Genomic DNA, 14,206 nt, shown 5'->3' with positions numbered 1-14,206 from the left:
TTTTAACTAAAATAAAAAATAAAATCCCTGGTTGAGATAATCTACTTCCCTGCTGAAGAGGCACCTTGGATTTGGGCAGACAGGAACATTGGCGGTCAGAGGGCCATCCTGGGTTGTACTATGGGACGTTGCTGCCCCCTGGTGGCAACTGGACTTATAGACCAGGCACTAAGGAGAGTCTGGGCAGGCTCAGAGAAAAGACTTGTCTGTAATGTGACAGAACTGCAGGGGAGGTGCAAGCACCTGGCCGGGGGTGGGGGTGGGGGGCAGGGGGGGCCTCCTATTGAGTGAGGGAGTCATCATCCTTCTCCGTGCAGGTGGCTGAGCATGACATAGAAATACCTAACCTGACTGGGAACTGACCACCACTTTGTTCTGGGCCCCAGCCCAGGGCTGTGCTTGGGCCAGATTGTGCCGCCCCAAGCAGGGTCTGAGGTTTGGGGCCAAGGGTGAGCCTGAGTGGGCCGGGCCCACATTCATTTTAGTCTAACCTGGAGCAGACTGGACGGCTCCATAAGAAGGACAATGATATCTGAAAAGACCCACCCCCCTCTCAAGCATGTCACCTCCACGGTCACTGCTCTTCCTGTTGTGGGTCCTGCCTTTGCTGACCTCCCTCCCTGAACCCTCCAGTCTTCCTGCACCAGGTCTGTGTCTGACCTGACCACTAATCCCTGCCTCTTGCAGTCATCAGTCACTAACAGAGGGCTTGGGCCTGAAGAGTGAAGGGAGAGAGATTGAGTGAGAGTTGTGGGCTCCCTACCAGAATTCACTCCTGTCACAGGTCTTCCTTCCTTCCTTCATTTCAGTCTCTAAATCTTTGCACTGGCTATTGTTCCCTCTGTCCAGAGCTCTTTCCTTCCTGATAGCCACATGGCTGGTACTTTCTCGTCATTCAGGTTTCAACCTATACGTCACCTCCTCAGAAAGGCCTACCCAGACCACTCAATCTAACGCAATCTCCCAGACCCGCTCCATCTGTCTAGTTCCCGGCCATATCCCCAGCGTCCAGTACAGGGCCTGACACCTAGGTGCTCAGCCAGTGTTTGCTGAATGTACGAACTCTACAGCACTGAAGGAATGTAGGGCCATCCAGCCTGGAGTGAGAATAGTGTGGCTCCAGGACAAAGGGCCAGGAGCTTCAAGAAGGGGCCCTGGAGGAGGACAGCCAAAAAAGAGCAAAATGGCGGGCTGCTGGCTACCTCCCCACACCTCAAGTGAGGGAAGTTCCAGCAGATAGTATAAATTTAACAACAGACTCATAAGGGAAATAGTCTGCTTTGTAGCATTTGCCGATTTTGATAGTGTAAATACTCTCACCGTGGCCAATTTCAAGCTACAGATGGTTTGATAACGGGCTGGCAACTTTTTAAAAGATGTAACAATTGGCTCTGTGAGCCAGTATGAGCTGGATCCAGCCGCCACCGGCTCTTGCCCCCTGAGGACAAGGTGTGAGAGAAGCATGGCAGGTCAGGCCACAGGACCCATTTCCTCCTCACCAGGGCAGAGGGCAGCAGGACTGGCAGAGGCGGACAGCTGCTGACCCACTCTCCAGGGAGTGAAGAGGAGGTGACAAGCGGTGACTCATCCTGGGAACAAGGGAGTGGGGTACAGATGCTTGCCTTAGCCCAGGATGAAAATAGGACCAGCCACCAAGTGTGGGTGGGAGGGCAAGTGGGGGCAGGGAAGCAGGAGAAATGGGAAACCCAGTCTAGTGTTAGGCCTCTCACTATGTGCTCTCAGGCTCACCTCCCCCCAGGGCCCTGGTGTGCTCTAACTCTGTGGCACGCCTCCCCCTAGTGGCTCCACTAGAAACTGCAGCAGCATCCTCAACTCCTTCCAGGGCCAACTCCAACAATGAATCTTCCCTGAGCAGCACAGAGCTGTCAGTGGGCAGGGGTGGGGAGCAGTGGGGCAGGGCAAGAAGAAAATTATTTTTGTGGGAACACAAAAATTTATTAGGAGGAGGAATGTGGAGGAATATCTTTCTGAGCAAGTAGCAGATGACTCTTTCATCTCCTCCAGTCCCATTCAAGTAGCTGGGCTATTCCCTACTCACAACCTCAGGCGAGGGGTGGATCAAAGTGGAAAACAGAAAAAAGGGGAGCAGGACCCCGGTATCCAGTGTCAGCACTCGGATCTTTTTGGGACTTGTGAGCAGTCAGAGAGGGTGACATTGCTCCTTATCGTCGTGACAGAGGAAGGCTCACTCTGCCCCTCCTCCCCACACCCGCAGACTGGAGGAGGTGCAGCCTGGTGGGATGCAGGGGAGCCAGAGAGGAAGGCACTCAGGGGCTAAAGGGTCAGTGGGGCCCCAAGGGTCAGGCGGCAGACTGAAGCCACACTCAGCGATGCCCCAGCCTCCACCATCCAGGTTGGTCTGTGCCACCTCAGGGCACACTGGCTGCCCTTCCAGTGGGTCCCTGCCTACCCACCTATTTCAGAGAAGAGCTCTGTCTGGAATGGTGTGGACAACCCAGAGGTAGGCAGCAGTTGAGTTGGTCTCTGAAGTAGGAACTCACCCTGCCGAGTCAGGATCAGGACATGCGAGGCTGAGGTCACAGTGTGGGTAAAGGTTTAGAGGTATGAAGAAAGGTGTGTGGTTCATCCAGGAAGTGACAGCACTTCTGTTGGCTGGAGTGTCGAGGAGGCTGGTTGCTATGGGAGTAAGAAAATAGAAGCAACAGGTGGACGTAGGGCTTTTATGCTGTCCTGAGGATATAGACAAGGTCCAGAAGACCCTGAGGACTGGGAAATTAAGTATCAGACCAACCTGGCCAGATCTGCATTTTCCAAAACTCAATCTGGCTCCCCAATAGACTGCAGATTGCCAAAGTGTCAGTTCCGGGGCCTATCTGGTGGCAGGGAGGCCTACAGGGGTGGGGTGGGGTTTGGGGGTGGGGAGGGCTGCTAAATTATCAGGCAAGAGAGTTACCAAGACCTGAGTCAAAATGAGACACTGGCGACAGAGCAGTTGTTCAGAGAGTTTGGTTTATTTTCACAGATGTGTAGAAACCAGTTTAAAAACCTGAGGTACAAATGAACATGCCCCTGAGTCCCCCTCCTGAGTCTTGTTCAGAAGGAGCAGGACATGGCTCGTCTGCTAAAATAAATACACTTCACATTGCACAAGGTAATAAATAAATACATACATAAATAAATAGCCTCAATAGGATAAAAATGAGAACATCATTGCAAAAGGCCAACTGGGGGCTGCACATTTCAAAAATTAAATTATTAATAATTCATCATTAATTATGGAGAAAATGAAATCCTTCCAGTCCTGGACTGTGTGAGAGGTGTCCCAGAATCTTCAGACATTCTGCTGTTTCTGACATCCTTAGGGTCTGTGGTGAGAAGGTCCAGAGAGAGCGCTGGACGTTGGGCTGAAAATTTTAGGGCTCAATGTCTATGGACTCAGAAAGTTATCAAGGGTTTCCAGATATTTCTCCAATTTCCTCTGGAAATCACCCCAGTTCCCCTCCTTGATTTGGATTGGGTCTCCCTGTGAAGAAACCAGGAAGATGGCATTAGATGAGGCCAGGTTGCAAGGCGCATGACAGACTGGGGGGGCAGGTCATGACTGAAGGTGCCATCTGCAGGGGCATCTTGGGGGGCGGCTTACCGTGGGCATGAGGGTGGGCAGGCATGACTGTAATTCCTATAGGGAGAGACCAAAGCAGACAGTCAGAAACTCCCCTGGGACAGGAGCAGGCCCTGCTACCCTCCTCCCCAAAGGCAGGGCAAGGCCAAGGCAGGGATCCCAAAAACCCTCGACAGCTGCACACACCTCAAGATTTTTCCCAATTCGTGATCCCTTCTCTTGGAAATTAGTGGCAGCTTTCAGGAATGCATCCAGGTTTGGCCTCAAAAGGGTCTCATCCTAAGAGGACAAAGAATACATGTTAAGGGGGAAGCTTGGGGAATGTCCTTCCCATGGCCATGCTGAAGTCATCCCCACAGTTTACCAAGCCTGCTTTCAGGGACATCCTTGGACAACCCCTGCTAGTCCCCTTCTTGCCCCAGGTGCGTGCCTGAGCTGCCCCAAAGGGCACAGGCCTAGAGGTGAGTGCACACTCCAGGAGAGGCCTCCTTCCCCCATGCCCACCCGAGCCCTGGCTCCATGTGAGCTGCATAAAGGGCCTGGGTGGATCTTTCTGCACTTGTGGAAAAAAACATTTCCCAAAAGAAGCTCTACAAAAGACAGAGGGCTGGTGAAGGGATGTATTTGCTGCTAAGAGGCCAGATAATAAGGTTAATGCCTCGACTGAATTCGGGGCTTCTAGAAACCAGGAAGAGAGTTCCAGAGACCCCAGCATGGAAATGGGTGCAGCACGTGAACCATAAGTGTCTGGAAGAGGTGAATACAGACGGCCAATACGCTCAGGGGAGACTCAACCTCTGCTTGACCAAGAAATGCCATGCAAACAAAGGTGAGATGACCACAGGAGCCCCCTGGACTAGGAAAAGAACTGTAGATGAGAGTGTCCAGGGCCGTCAGGGGGGAAACAACTCAACTTTTCAAAGAAAAGGAAGGAAGCAGGCATATTCATGGGGAAAATTTTAGTCTGCCATTCCAGAGGCTGCCCCTGTGAAAAGTTAGCTTAAGGCCTTTGGTATTGTTCATACAGAGCTGCCTTTTCATTTTGCAATTAAAAAATCATTTTCATATTATAGCCATGGCTGGGGAAATGCATTGAACCCCTGTTAAGCACCAGACACTGGTCTGGGAACTTTATGACTTTATTGTGCCATTTAATTCTCATAACAACCCCACTGAGATAGGTGCTCTTAACCCTATTTACAGATGAAAAAACTGAGGCTAGGCACGGTGGAGTGCCTAGGTCACCCAGGCAAGAGGAGGATTGGGATGCAGGTGTACCCAAGTGCGGGCTGAGCTCTTACCAGCAGTATCTGTCTCTCATTTAAGTCCAAGGAGTCCTGTGGGGGAAGAGGGAGAGAGAGCCCATGAGTCCTGTTGGTCTGAGGCACCCGCCAGCCCCTCCCTATCCCATGCCAACTTTATCTCAGCTACTCACTTGTGGAGGCGAAGGTGGCTTGTTTAGATCATCCATAATTTCTTCGATCAGTCTGTGCCAGGATGTTGGGGAGGGCCTCCCCTGCGCCTGAGGGGCGTAGAATGCGAACAGGAGCAGGAGAAGGCACAGGACAGGGAGGCTGCTCATGTTTGGGCTGGCGGGACACATTCGGTTCTTTCTTGGTCCTTCGTGGTGTTCTGAAGTGTCTGAGACAGGCTTCTGCCTTTTATGCGCAGCGGCAGCGGGCTCACACCCAGGGTGAGAGGGGCGGGCATCGGAAGAATCTTTATCTGACATGGAACCTCCATAGCAAACCACAGACTTATTCATCACTTTCTAGTACTTGAGATCAGTGAAACTTGGAAAAAAATTACTCAGAGGGTATCTCCTCATCTTGCCAAGGAGGATAAGAGATGGGCTGGCCTCTGGGCAGAGTGGGGGCAAGTGAGAGGACAACTCTGACAGGTGGCGGCTGCCTGACTGTGAGCTGTGGGGCTTCCTGCCTAGTGGAACCTGGTCCTGCCATCCCCTGGACAGCCCTGACCCTCTGGCACTGCCTGGTCCTACGTGGGTGGCCAGGTGAAGGCCCACTGGAACAGACAAGAGTTTGTCTGGCAGCCTGTCACACAGCTAACCATTCAAGTGTGGGCTCAGGCAGTGAGAAGCACATCACTTGACACCACCTCTCAAAGCTGAGTTACTGGTGTTAAAAGCCCCCAGCGGTTTGCCTCACGGGCTTTGGGCAGCTTCTCGTCGATACTTTCTGTTCCTGGTGGGTACCAGGTGCTCATTCTTTTATTGGTCTGATAACAGCACAGCCCAACTCTGTCCTGTGTTGTGGGATATTAGCCCCTGGTGGAGGCCTGGTTGTAGGCCCTGCGCAGTCCCTCTGGTAGCACAGAGGAGTTGGGCTTGGGGACCTGAAGATAGGGGCCCTTGAGGAAGCTGTCACTGGGAGACAGGGGAAGGGGGCGGGCCTGGGGAGGTTTAGGAGGCAGGATTGGCAAGGTCTGAGGGGTGAGGGAGGAGGAGACAAGAGGGTGACTCCCTGCTTTCAGGCTGGACCTCCGGTGATGGGGGCTGGTGACCAAAGGAGAGAGTTGTGTTGCAGGGTTCTGGAACCCAGTCTGCTGGAGCACAGATTCAGCAGGTGTGGGCCCAATGGGAAGGGTTTGCAGAGTGGGGAAGAGGGCAGGGACAGACCAGAGGAGAGTCCACAAAGGACTAGAGAAACAGCAATCAGAAAGGAAGCAGGAAGACCAGGAGGGTGGGGAGCCCAGAGGGCAGTCCCTGAAGGAAAAGATGGACCCCTGCCTTTTAGGGCATGTCAGGCCCAGGGCAGGGGGTTTTGGGTGAGTATGTCGGGGGCGTTGGGAAGAGTTATTTGAGATGACTGGGCCTGGGGTTGGGGAAAGACAAGAGGCAGGATGGAAAAGCCAGGGGTCGGGGTGCAATGTGATACGATCAGCGTGGGGAGATGAAGGATAGGAGGTTATGCCGAGGCAGGGGAATTTGGGTGTTTCGGGCTTCTGAGCAGGAACAGATCTGGTGAAGACAAGGACCAGGATGTGGCTACAGAGGAGGCAGGTGAAGAGGTTGTGACCGAAGGCAATGACGTGAGCATAGTGCCCAGAGCCAGTACACATGGTCCTGACTCCACCATGAGCCGGGCTCAGAGCATCCTCAGAAAGCAAGTGGAATGCCTCAGAGGCACAAGTGAAATGAGACAACATGTGGGGAGCCTTAGGAGTGGGTACCCACTAGGCACAATTCATTCAACAAACTTTTATTAAGCACTTGCTGTGTGCAGGCACTGTGAATAAAATAGACATGGTCCCTCTCCTTAAGAAACTCACAGTCTTGTAGGAGAGACAGATTGAAAGCCTTGTCACACTCCCTCAGCTGGGACTTGGACCTGCAGCTTCAGCATCACCTGGGAGCTTATTAGAAGTGCAGACCCTCAGGACCCACCCCAGACCTTCTGAATCAAAAATTGCATTTGAGGGGCCGGCCCGGTGGCGCAAGTGGTTAAGTGCGCACGCTCCACTGCGGCGGCCTGGGGTTCGCCGGTTCAGATCCCGGGTGCGCACCGACGCACTGCTTGTAGAGCCATGCTGTGGCAGCGTCCCATATAAAGTGGAGGAAGATGGGCATGGATGTTAGCCCAGGGCCAGTCTTCCCCAGAAAAAAAAGAGGAGGATTGGCATCAGATGTTAGCTCAGGGCTGATCTTCCTCACAAAAAAAAAAAAAATTGCATTTGACAAGGTCCTCAGGTGAATCAATGACATTTAAGAAATTCTGATTTAAAACACACCAGCAGTTCTGACTTGAAGTGCTCAGCTCAGGCAGGGGTGGGGTCCATGGAGACCCAGAGCTCCTTGACTACTTGACTGTGGCTTGGTGTTACCTCTTACATACAAGTTTTGGGGATCTGTGCACAAAAAAATGTGACTTCTTACAGAGAAAAACCTCTATTTTTTTTATGTAAATTGGCTTTTTGAGGGAATTTTAAAGCTCAGTGAATTTTAAAGCTATGGAGGCTAAACATTCCTTAAATATTCCAAACATTTCCTTAAAAGTCCTGACTTTGTGTTGCATTGTAGCAAAGAAAAATCCTGAGTAGAAAAATCCTATTGTAAATCTTGATGTTTGTAGTATTTGTCTCTTGTTTTAAAAATATTTATAAAGTCTATTAAAGGAGAAGGAGGTTTAGGCTTCACGCTAGGAGCATTAGAAGCATTGTGGGGTTTTCAGCTGGGGAGGGGTGTGGTAACTGGAAGGTTTGGGTCCCAGGAAGCCCAGTTTAGCTACCGTGGGGAGAAGGGCCAGGAAGAGTCAGGACAACAGAGTGGCCAGCGCAGGGGCAGCGGAGTCCTCTGGACCATAGTGGTGGGGAGGCTGGGGTAGGTTGATCCTGGTGGGGAGGGAGAGAACTGGGTGCAGGGAAAGACTCTAACAGCTAACTTCCACTAAGCGGCACTTACTAATTGCCAGGCACTAAGTTCTTTTCGTGGGATAACTCATTTAATCCTCACAATGAGACTATGAGGCAGAGACTATTATTATCCCCATTTTACAAATGAGGAAACTGAGGCTCAGAGAGGCTGAGTTCACACAGCTAGGAAATGACGCCAAGATGACTGAATGCAAGCAGGTCTGTCTGACCCTAGAGGCTGAGCACCCATCTCAACAGCACTGGAAAGTGACAGATTAGGGGGTGATGCAGGGTGGGTGGGAGGGGGACAGTAGGGTGAGGATAAGATGTGGCCATTGGGATTATTGACAAGGAGGCCACTGGGGCCTCTAGGGGAGCAGTTTCAGTGTGTGGTGGGGGCAGAAGCTGGTGGCAGTGGACTGAGGAGTGAGTGAGGGTGAGACAGAGAGGGTAGAAGACTCTAGAAGAAGTTTTATTCTGAAGGGAAGGAGAGAGATAGGGGCAGCTAGAGCAGTCAAGGGGTTAGAGAAGGATCTTTCCAGATGGAGAAGTTTGAGTGTCTCTCTGCTGGAGATGAGCTGGGTGTAATAGCTGGATGGTGGAGCCAGCAAGCGGGTACCTGAGGGGGGCACACACTGGGAGGGCTGCCACCGTCAGGTATCACATGCCCACCTGAGCAAAGAGATCAGGGAAAGGCTGCCTGGGTGGTCCCAGTTCATCCGGAGGGGAAGGGGCAGTGGGTTGGGTCCACGGGTGTGGTGGCAGGAGGGGACAATTGCTTCTGTGTTCCCTATGAAATAGGAAGCAAAGTCAGCCCCTGAGGGTTAGGGTAGGTGGGGTTGGAGGCAGGGAGGGTGGCATGGTTGGGTGTCTGTGAGCTGACTGCCTGGGGATGACCTTGAAGGTCTGGCAGCCTAGGGTCAGAGGGTGAGGAGTTTGGGAGAATCTAGGGCCTCGCTGGGCCAGAGTGTAGGATGGAAGTCCCCTGAGGCAGGGTGATGGGGCCATGGGAGGAGGCCATGAGAGGCAGGGAAGGGAGGAGGGGACAGCCAGAGCAAGTTAGGCAGGAGGAGGTATGGCCCGGCTCCCTGGAGAGGCCCACTGATTGCAACTCAACATCTATTCCTGTGTGAGCAACGGAGAGTCACATTCCACAGAGCACACGTGATTCAGAGGGGGCTGCTCAGCAGCCTCTGCAGAGGACAACTAGGTATCTCTACAGTGCTTCTGCGACCTCCCAGGGGAGCTAGATGGAGCCTGGGCCTCCTCCAGGAGTCTCCTTGGATGTTTGCCTTGACTCTAGAGAAGCGGCTTCAGGTGAAATCGCAGGACACTCCCTGCCCCCCCCCCCCCCCCCCCCCGCAGGCCACAGTCCTGCCTGACCGCATGGAAGAGGCCTGGCTCCCTGTAAGAAAGGGATTCCACCCTGGGCATTTGCGTCAGCCCAGCCCAGGGAGAGCCTCCTCTGCAGGCTGGACTGATTGTGATCAGGAAGGGAAATGAGCTGAGGGTGGCCAGCCCTGGGCAGGCATGAGGGAGGCCCTGCTAGGGCTGAGGCAGGAGAGCCAGCCCAGGACTGTTGCCTGGGGGTCTGTAAGAAAGAGATTCTGTGGGTTTCAGGTGGGTCTCTGGGCCCCATCCAAAGAATCCCTGTGGGCCTGGCTCTGTCCTGCCTGTGGCCCAATTCAATCAAAGTGGGGCAAAGTGTCCGGGGTTCTGGCCCTTGGGGTCCATGCATCCTGGGAGGTCCATTCCTGCTCCTTCCTGTCACTCACCCCACAGGCCTAGTGGAATTTTCTGGGTTGCCCACCACCAGCAGGGACCCAGGCCTCAGTCATGACGAGCTCCCCTGCCACCCTCTGCATGGCATCATGTGCCAGATTTAGTCTGCGCATGACCTCAGCCATGCTTTCGCTGGTGGCCCTGACCACACTGCCTGGTTTTGTCAATCAGAAGGCAGCTCAGGGCTTCCGGCCGGCCAATAGTGCCATCAGGTCTTACATACCCACCTGAGCAGAGAGCTCAGACAAAGCCACCTGGGCGGGCCCAAACAGAGAGGCCTGGCCTTTTGTCCCACCCAGCTCTGTACTCCTTCCCCGGGGCCTGCACAGCCTCAACCTGTGGACCCTTAGCTTTTCATCCCATGTTGCAGATGTGGCCTCCTTGAGGCCCATCTGTTCAGAGTGGACCTCCTCCCCAAGTCCAGTAATAGAGAAGACAGATGGAGAGTCGCAGTTTAGAATAATAAGCCTGGTGGGGATTGGCAGGGACGCCCAGAAATTGGGCGGCCCCACTCAGCCTGGACTATCAGGGAAAACTGGAGGAAGGGACGTCTAAGAGCTGAAGGATGGTCTGGAGCCAGGCATGTCACAGCGGAAGAGCTCCCAAGCAGAGTTGGGTTTGGGGATGTAGATGTTGTCTGTTGATCTCAAGTCTACTAGCCACAGCTCTGCTATCCGGGTAGCTGGACAGCCATGTCATTCTTGTTGTTATTAACAAATGGATAGGCATTCACTAACCGTCACTGTCTTGTTGCCCACCTGGAACACAAAGATTTGGGACATGCATCCTATCATATTCATAGTCTTTAACTCAGACTAAACCAAGAGCAGGGGTGGGGGAGGAGGGTGGGGAGCACAGGCATATAGAGCCCTGAACCCCACACTCCCCATTCTCAAAGAAGCTGCCCCAAAACTGTGAGGTGACAATGTCGGGACTTAAATGCTAGTAACACAGTGTTTCAGGCTCTTAAGAAATGCTCTTCTAAGTGGTTGAATCTTCGAACAGACTGTTAGCCATGTAGATGATGTACCCAGGCAAAATCTTGTGTGCCTCTCAGGCACAGACGGGGAGGCCAGTGAGATGGGTGGCAGAGGGTCAGACCTGTCCAGGGGACGGCAGGACCAGATCCCAGCTGGGCAGAGGCACAGACCAGCCCAGGTGAACTCAGAGCCAGGCTGCTCTTTCACCCGTGCCCACTCTGTCCGGTGTGCAGCGGCTCTTATCTTCGTTGGTGAGGTGAGGTGAAACCCTTTGAGAAAGTTTTTTCACGTTTTACTGATCTTGAGTTCCAGAAAATGATGAATAAGTTGATGTGTTTGTCATGGAGGTTCCATATCAGAAAAGGGTATCAGACCATCTGGGCTTCTCCCCACACCCCATCATCACCCCATTTTCCACCCTGCCCCCCGCACTGGGCCTATAAAAGGTGAGGCAGGCTAGGCCGTGTCAGATTCCCATAAGGTCGAGGGGACCACGGTAGCTCCCAGCAGCTCAAAGATGTGGAGATCTCTCTGCCTCCCACTTCTCCACATCATCCTTCTCCTCAGCCTTCTAACCTCCCTGCCATTAGGGATCCGTGGAACCCAGCCTCAGCCCTGCAGCTACTGGTACATCATCTCTGAAATCCATGATAACCTGGCCATCACCTCTGTGAGTAGCTGGAGCCACACTGGGCACGGAGCAGGGACAGCCCGGTTCAACCTCGGGCCAGCAGCACTCATGGGTTCTCTCTCTTTTCCCCTGCAGATATCTAAAGACTTGAATCAGTGGTACCTGCTGACGGTGAGAGCTCAGCCCTTGGGGCCCACTGCCTCCCTGCCGGTGACTGGTGACTGCCATCGTGTTGCTGGTCACTGCCCTGGGATTGGGTGCCTTTGTGTCAGGCACACCTTGATGGTTACACCTGAGTCTTAACCCTTTATCTGTCGTCTTAACTGCAAATTCTTCCATCAGCCTATTCTTTGCCTCATGTGGGGGGTGTGCAGTAGATGATTTTTCCCACACGTGGGAGTTCTAAAATTTTACGTTGGTGAAGCTGGCCTCCTTCCCTTTGGGTTCTTCTCTGGCAGCTGGTTCCGGAAGTTCCCCATTCACCCAGGCCCTTTCCCCAGCCCACCTGGAGCCAAGAGGTGGGGCGGAATCTGCCTTGACTGGGCTTTGCCAGAATGTGCTGTGACCACCTCAGGAGCTGTGCCGTTGAGGCAGCTGGGTTCTTCCTGGGTTCTGAGGCCGAACAGAGCTGGGGAGGCGGAGGGCTGGGGAGATGGTGGAGAGTGCTGGTGAAAGCCTTCCCACAAATGAGGCAGGAAGGATGACAAACAAGGCATGAGAAGGACAGCCCCTCAAAGCCCTACCTCATACACTCTGTCCCTGCAGAATGAGACCCTTCTGAAGTCTAACCTGGCTGCCTTCTGGAACACCTCAGAGAAGTTCGTCAATATCTCTAATGCATCTTTAACCATCAGTAAAAATCTGAAGCAGCTTGAGGTGTGTGAGGCTGGGGAGGGTCCCTCCAGCACTGGGGCCTCCATGTCCCCAGAAGAGCTCACTCCAGGTCAGAGTGCATGACCTTGTCTCGCCCTTTCCCCAAGAGCAGCAGCATTTCCGCCCCAGCCCCCAACTCCAACCCCCTCCCCTGCCACCAACCCATCCAGGGCTGGGGGCAGAGCTACCACCCAGTACCTTCTTAGTCACGGAGGCCCCTCCTAATGAGTCCCCCTTTGCCTTCCTGGCTTCCCCAAATGGCTGACTGGCTTCTCTTGTCTCTGGTTCACAGAAACTCCTGGAAACCTTCCCCCTACCCACGCCCACATCCGAGGTAAGCTGCCAACCGGGCTGGGACGCCCAGTGCCCAGACTGAGCATGGCACTTGCCACACCCCTTCCACCTTCCCCACACCTGACCTGAATTTCTGATTTCTTCAAAGGGAGAAGAGTACATCCCAGCAGGAGATTTTAATGAGTTCTCAGGGAAGTTGAGTATCTTCCTGAAAACCCTGGATGGTGTCCTGGAGCGCTCACTGAACTGTTCACGAACTCTCAAAACCTCACAGAGAGACGCTTAGTCCAGGCCTGTGCATGCCCAAGGCTCAGAGCGGGGCTTAGGTCCTGGGTCTTCAACACTCCTGATATCCCAGTTGATGCTCCACTCTGTCACACATCTCAGCTGTTGAACGTCTGGCTTCTGAGCTGGCCTGCTCGAGCTTGGTCACAGGGTTCCTGATGATTGCGTCTATTTGTATAGCAGTTTATTTATTTATTATCCACCCTATTGTGGAGTTATTTATTTTAATAATGGAGCCCTCTCAGGAGACTTTGAGCAGAGCTCAGAGGGGATGTGAAGCCGTTTTCATTTGTATCTCAAATTTCAAAAGGATTTCTCCTCCTCGGGGAAAAATAAATGCTTTATAAAGAGTCACTTTGTGCCCAGTGTTGCATTTCTAGAGGATTTCTCTATCTGACTGTGTCTGGGTCGCAATTTCCACGCTCTGCACTTAATTTCTTTAATGCTGTGGTTTTGATTCCTCTTGGGATTCTGTCTTTGAGTGTTTCCCTGAGCTATCCCCTGAGTGGGCTCACCCAGACCCTGCTCCTTCTCTCTGGCTCCATCACCACCGTCTGCCCCACCCCCGTATTCATCCTTCGCCCCACTGCCCACATCTGCCTCCTAGTACCTCTCTGCTCCATCCACTTATTATTCCCATGGGCACCCTCCATCTTGACCAAGGCTGGCTGTCTGAACTCCTACCACTGTCCCAGGCCTCTCCCATCCTATTTCCCACAGTGATCAGAGCGGCCTTTCTGGACCCCTGTCTGCTTACATCGCCACTGCTGTTGTCCCTCCAGTGACTTATGGTTGGCCCACTTGGACCAGGCCCCAGGAGAAACACAGCCTAGTTTTCTTCCTAAGGAAATCCCCACTGAGGATTCATTGGGCTCCTTCCAGTCCAGGGAACAAGTGGCCCTTGTTAGTGTGGAATCCTGGCCCCACAAAGTCCCCTCACTCCTATTAAGCCTTCAATTCTCTCTTGCCCCTCCTGACTTCCTCCACCTCCTAGAAGTCCTACCCAGGGGTCTACAGGATGAGAAGAGTATAGCCCAATGATATGAAATGTGCTCCCACTTTTTATATTCTAAAATCCTCCCATTAGACTCAATATGAAGCAACTCTAATGGCCAGACACTAAGCAACTGCAGAGTTACCTTCTTCCTAGTTTGCTGTCAACTAGAGGACATTGGCTTGTTCTAAACGACCCCCTCAAGGTTAGATGACAGTTTGACAGGATGCTGAGTAGAATTTTACCTATTTCCTTGGAAAACACAACCAGTATCCAGCCCTGTGCATCCCTGAGCCAAGAAGACACACATTGGGGCAGAGGGCCCTGGAGCCTTCTGTCCACCTACAGTTTTTAGGAGCAAGAATACGTGGTTTCCTACGGCCTAAGCATAC

General features: G+C 52.9%; 1 long non-coding RNA gene across 1 annotated transcript; it reads left to right on the top strand.

Moving 5' to 3' along the window:
• The first annotated feature begins 11,501 nt into the window (after positions 1-11,501).
• Positions 11,502-13,165, top strand: LOC131405645 (uncharacterized). The gene is made up of 4 exons (XR_009220005.1): positions 11,502-11,539; positions 12,134-12,244; positions 12,534-12,575; positions 12,684-13,165. It is a non-coding gene; the product is annotated as an uncharacterized LOC131405645 (long non-coding RNA).
• Positions 13,166-14,206: the final 1,041 nt, after the last annotated feature.

Source organism: Diceros bicornis, chromosome 1 (genome assembly GCF_020826845.1).
Source record: "Diceros bicornis minor isolate mBicDic1 chromosome 1, mDicBic1.mat.cur, whole genome shotgun sequence".
NCBI lineage: Eukaryota > Metazoa > Chordata > Mammalia > Perissodactyla > Rhinocerotidae > Diceros > Diceros bicornis.
This window is presented reverse-complemented; position numbering and strand designations above follow the sequence as displayed.